Here is a 6,599-nt window from a genome sequence, read left to right on the forward strand (position 1 = left end):
AAAAGGATCGAGTTCATTCATGCCTTGACTAATATTCATAGTTATATAACGTCTAATATAAAATCAGACTCGTTGATGTTTCTTTCCAGTATTTCTCGGAATAAACTGATGGCATAATTATTTTCACTAAAATGAAGGAAAATTAGAATTTTATCCAATGTGTATTGTATGCATTTTCATGCTGTTCTATTCTCTTCTCCAATGATTTCCAGTTTGACCAAATAAAAGTTGCCATATGACTGATATAAAAATATTCGCCGGAGAAGGATATTTTGTCTTTCATTGTGGCCTGGGGAAAATGGATGCCGTGTAATGAACAGGAAACTGTAAAAGTTGTTGGGATTAAAACAAAAAGGGTTCCGAATGGCTTCAGGAGTGACTGATATTTGCATACTGTGCAATGTTACTAGGGGGTAGTGAAGAAAGATGTACAGGTTTGACTTAAAATTAGATGTTAAGAATAGAGAAGATATGGAATACATTATTGTTTCTATTAATGAAGGATTGGAAAATTGTAACTAAAACATAAAGGTTGAATGGCGCGATAAGAGATGAATCAGTGAAAAGGTGTTTAATTATATTGGTAAATGTGAATAATTATTTACAAAAATAACATTATTAGTAACTGAAAATGTTTCCCATATCCATATATTGCATTTCTCTCTCTCTTTTTTTTTTTTTTTTTTTACAATTCTAACGTCACAGATACTACTACTGGTGTGGGAAATACTTTTCTCTTCTAATTTAGTCATTTGTTTTTTTTTTCAAGAATTAATATAAAAATATACATGAAACCAAAACTATCCACAATAAAGTGATATTATTGCACGTTACACCATGGAACTGAACGTACCATCGCAATGAGGATAGCGAATTTTCCAGGCTGATCATTTCCGCAGCACAAAAAGGAAATGAAAAGTGGAAACGAATGCAACTGCGGAAATTAGGTGGAAAAATCTATGTGATTATTTCTTATGATGGTATTTCCATACATAACATCCCAACCGCTCACATAGTTCATTTGTAAAGATGAAAATATCTTATTTTTGTTTGCACATTTTCGGCGATGTTTTTTATCATTCTAATGAGTTTTAAAATATAATAAGAAACTTGAAATAGGAAGTAAATATAATTGAAAATCTTTACTTTAATATTCTGGTTCCTATGTTATTAAATATAAAAAACAATAACCGAAGAGATGAATCGAATGAAAAGAACATAAAGCTGCAGTGCTATTATTTTTGGGAATCTGTCTGTTTTAGCAGTCATTCTCCTTATTTTCAGTTTTGAATCCTAGTATTATTTTACGTTAATTCCAACACTGCGATAATATTTTAGATATGCATAGCAGAGTAAAGAAGACAATACACTTCAATCATTATTCCACCCATCCTAGTACAGGGTTTGTTTCGATTCTCTTACCCTTCTCAATATTTTCACTAGCTACTTACAATCTGTATACATCAACTTTGGAATGAAACTTTGGTATTTTCCCATAAGTATTACAATGCACACAAAAACGACTAATATTCCTTTGCCCTACGTATATTGGTCGCACGTGAAACAATCTGATTTTTTAATTCTTCTTGAACAACCTCTCTTTCATTCGAACTACTATTTGAATAATGATTTAACAGGTAATATTAAAACACTTGTTCAATATATTGTATAATGAGAAAGAAATGTTCGCAGAGCTCTGGAGGATATACGTGTTTATAAAACAGTCCACTTGGAGCATAATAAACTATTTTGTTGTTTTGATAAATGTTTTAAGTTTTATGTTGAACATAATGTTCACATAAAAATTCATGAATAACTAAATAAGTTTAAAAATCTCCTGAAAATAATTAATTGTGGTATTTAACAATATAGTAAGTTAACAAGTTTTAAATGTGTATTCTTCAAACCACTTGATTAGCACTCCGAGACACCCACATTTGAATGAGTGATGTTCATCGTAAGGTATAAAGAGCAACTATTCATGGATACCTGTGCAAGCCTGAGGTTTGTTTTATACGTTTAATCGTTTGTCCAATAATTCGTCACAACAGTTCCAGGCACAGGATTATGCAAAGGAAAAAAATACAGTTGGGTTGCAGCTCATTAGAGTGGAAGTATTTAAAGTTTCTTGTGAAAGAACCTAATTTTTTCAACGTGTTGGCCTCGTAGCCTCCGGGACCAGCGTTCGCTCCTCGTCAAGGAGTGGATAGTGAGACTGTCTACTGTATGGTTACTGTCATGAGTGACGACATGGTTGGGGTTGGGGTTACCCGGCTGACGTCCGCCCGGGAGGCAACAGCCTGTGGGAGGACTGAAACCAACAACTTTAACTTCAACCAGAACGAAATATTTTTCCACGAACCCTCAGCAGAAAAATGTGATAGAAATTAACCACTTCAGCTCCCTATTTATATAAAAAAAAACTCTTATTGGAAAAATCAACGCGTATATTTAAAAAATGTGCTTCATACATAAGAAAAAAATACATATATGACCACCATCGGCCCCTCCAAATTTTGAGACCTACCTTTCTTCAGACAAATAAAAATGCCTGTTAGATGCAAATGTTGACTATATTATTCATTAAAACGCTGTACAAAAATACACGAAAGCGAATTATGTACTTCAATGCACTAAATGCGACAAAATATTCGATTCATTACTTCATCGGTAATCATTCGTTCATGTATCATCAATTCATGTGCTAAACGAACGCACGAATATATATATATATATATATATATATATATATATATATATATATATATATATATATATATATATATATATATATATATATATATATATATATATATATATATATATATATATATATATATATATATATATATATATATATATATATATATATATATATATATATATATATATATATATAAATCGTAATAAGGAGAGAGAACTCCTTTTCAACTTTAGCCTGTGCTCTAAGAGCTGTAGAGGAAACTGTTATCTTAGATAAAAAAAAAAAAAACGAAAGTATTAGGAAATCAAGAAATGCCTGTGCAAAAGTCATAATCTCTCTCTCTCTCTCTCTCTCTCTCTCTCTCTCTCTCTCTCTCTCTCTCTCTCTCTCTCTCTCTCTCTCTCTCTCTCAATTTACTAATGTTTTTCCTAGGAGCTGTGCTTTTTGTGCAGTATTTGCAATGCCTTTTGTTTCCTTCTGGTCCTTACAACTTCCCAAGACTTGGTATTCATTGTATTCCTAATGCTAGGACGGAAGATCTATCCTGCTGTATTCATACTTGCTGTTGTTAAATACGACACGTTTGTTCTGTAAACAGCGACTTCATTATTAATCTACAGTTTCTGGAGGAGAAATAAGTAGACACACTTGTACTGATTTTAAGAAGCAGCTGTATTTCGCTTTTATTTGTCTTTCTACAATGTAATATAATTGACCTAAGAACTGATTTACTGCTTATTGTTTGAATAGATAAAAATTCAGTGTATTCGTCCATTGTTGCCTCCATCTTAGGATGGAAACCCTTGCTTTCGCGGGAAATTTACTGGGTTATGAATCACCTGGTCATTCCTCATGGTCATGAATTTACATCATATGTGAAGAGAAGATAGGTTTGGGATACTGAGAAAAAGTCTCTTCATCTACAGTCATATCTATGTTAGGATTGAAGACTATTAAACGCCTTCATAAATTTCCTGCGAGAAGAGCTATCCTCTTATCAGAAAAAAAAAAAAGTGCTTAAAAAGAGCAGCTTCATGAATTTAAAAGAAAAATATTTCGTGATATGTATACCTAATACAGAATCCGGTAGATAGTTTTCCAAACAAAAATGTTGATAAAAAAGGAAATTCTGAAATTTCTTTTCTTGTGCAAGATTGTTTTCTTAGGTGGTTGATGAATTTAGTGAGAGGGGGAGCCAATGTTCTTTGTATAAAAGAACCTATTAATTTCGTTCATTATTTCATCCGTGAAACTTAGCAGCTGGGATATGATGACTCAAAAATACGGAGCTTGTCTGTGTCCTAATGCCGAAGTCCATGATTCTTATATTATCAGTTCATGCCATGGAAAAAGCTTAAAATAGTGTTTTCTGTAAAGGAATATGCTGAGTTCACAGTGATAAAAGAAATATTACAAAAGCTTTAACATACATCTTAGAAAATTAAAAACTTTATCTTGAATATGTAAATAAACAGTGACTGTTTATAAACATTTATGAAAAGTCAGTCTGAATCATTAAAAGACGGTCTTAAAATCTTTTTCTTTTATTTAAGGAATACAAACCACTCGTGCATAAGATTAAGTATAAATGAAGTTTATTTGATTACCTCAAAGGACCATCACACAGAGATGCTAAAGATATCTTTCGAAAGTCAGTAGATATACTTTTTATTAATAAAATGATGCATTTAAGACTGATAGTTTTATGTATGAAGTCATTTCCGGAATGTATAAATTACTAATTATCTGGTGATATTTCATGAAAACGATTTTGCTTTCTTTAAGGGATGAGAGCAAATACAATATTCATGTGACTAAGTACGTCAAACACTTGCAGAAATTAATTCTGTCAGATGGCTTTCACATTAGTTTCGTTGATCGAGGTAAAACATTAAAAGTGATATTTTATTATCAGCTACACCTAAACAGTGTTTCATATAATTTCAGTATTATACTTAAACATTAAGTCAAATATTAAATAAGTCTTCTGGACATTTTCTTCTTAATCTTCAAGTCAATTTAACTAATAAAATATAGCAGAGACACACACACACACACACAGACACACACACATTAAAATACTAATATTTAGTAAAAAGAGTGTATGTTTTTCTTGTATATTTAGTTGGATTCCAAATTCCTGTCTACCCTGTTCATTTTAAATTTCTTATTCATTCATCATGCATTCAAATATGCTGATCATGTATCACAGAATTGCGCTAAATTATTTTAATGCAATTACCACACTGGTTGTTCCGTATATTTCCTATTTCTTCAGATCTCGTTATCAAAAGTTTCCGGGTGTTAACTTACAGGCATTCTCTATTCAACCCTTCCATACTTTATTGAAGACGAACCACAAATCATGTAATTTAAGGTTATCTAAATAGTTAGATGGTTATTCTACGCTATACAAGAATCAATGGCTTACTATGAACATAGTTGGCTCACTACTGATACCTCTCACATAGTGATAAGATACAAACGCCTAAGTATATTAAGCCTGATATTGTTTAAAATTCCATTCTTCCTTCAGTAAGAATGAATGCTGTTCGGCAGAAGTTATCATTACCCAAGTAACTAAGTGAATGCTATTAGGAAGAAAGCTATACCAACTATCGTAGATACGGTGTAACAGATAATTAATTCACTTTTTTTTCTCTCCCAAGATCATAATGGGAATATATTCGTTTCCTCGACCATCTTTTACTCTTAAATTAGTTATGAATTGGTGCTCTACATGTAGAAGTTCTTAGGCATCAAATCTAACCTAAGTCTACTATGTATGATAAGACCATTTCGTTTCAAAACCTCTTCGCCCCTGTTAAAACAGCATTTTCTCGGGTTATCATTATTCCTTACTCATAATAATTTACTCTTCGAAATACTCTTGAGTAAATTACGTTTTCCGTTATGTTTATTACCAAACTATCTTAAAAAACAACAATACATCATGTCATATAGCGTAGCCTAATTTGTTGTCTTTCTCGTATTTGTACAACCCTATCGTTTTAAACTATCTTGATCGATGCGGACACAAATAGTCTTTTATCTTAAGGGCTGCTAACTTTTGGTTTTCTGTAAAAGAAAACTATTGTGCTGGCTTTGTCTGTCCTTCCGCCCTCAGATCTTAACAACTAATGAGGCCAGAGGGCTGCAAATTAGTATGTTGATCATCCACCCTCCAATCATCAAACATGCCAAATTGCAGCCATCTAGCCTCAGTATTTTTTTTTAATTTTATTAAGGTTAAAGTTAGCCATGATCGTACTTCTGGCAGCGCTATAGGTACCAACAACATAGGCCACCACCGGACCGTGGATGAGTTTCATGGGCCGCGGCTAAGAGTTTTATGGGCCGTGGCTGAGGACACCACCGGACAGAAAACTCGATTGCGCCGAAAAATCGATTCAGAATTAAGAAATTTATAAGGTAAAGCATAAGTATTTAACAAATATAAACAACATCGTTATCTTTTAGGAAGGGCAAAAAGGTCATTAACACCAACTATAAAAACAAAGACAGAGCTAAACTAAGACAGGCGCAGTGTTCCAGAGGTAGTTTGATTGCGTAAGGTCGGAAAGTGGCGTAGCTGGCATTTCATCAGTGGGGGTGCATAGGCGGGGCCAAGATAATTTTTGGGCCAGAGAAAATTGCTCAAAACTAATATACCAATTCTGTAATTAGTAAAATATACTATTCACAAATGTATGCATCTATGTGAATGAAGGAAAATAATAGTATTATTAATTAGTAAACCTGTATTGGAAATTATTGAGCTCAGTTTTCAATTAATTTTCAACTCTTACTATATGCAAATGTATCAAATACTGTAAGGGTTGAAGTTTAGCTATAAAGGAAATTTTAACTGGGGTGCCAGAGGTGGGGGCCAAGC

The sequence above is a fragment of the Macrobrachium rosenbergii genome, chromosome 41, assembly GCF_040412425.1.
Source record: "Macrobrachium rosenbergii isolate ZJJX-2024 chromosome 41, ASM4041242v1, whole genome shotgun sequence".
Taxonomy (NCBI): Eukaryota; Metazoa; Arthropoda; class Malacostraca; order Decapoda; family Palaemonidae; genus Macrobrachium; species Macrobrachium rosenbergii.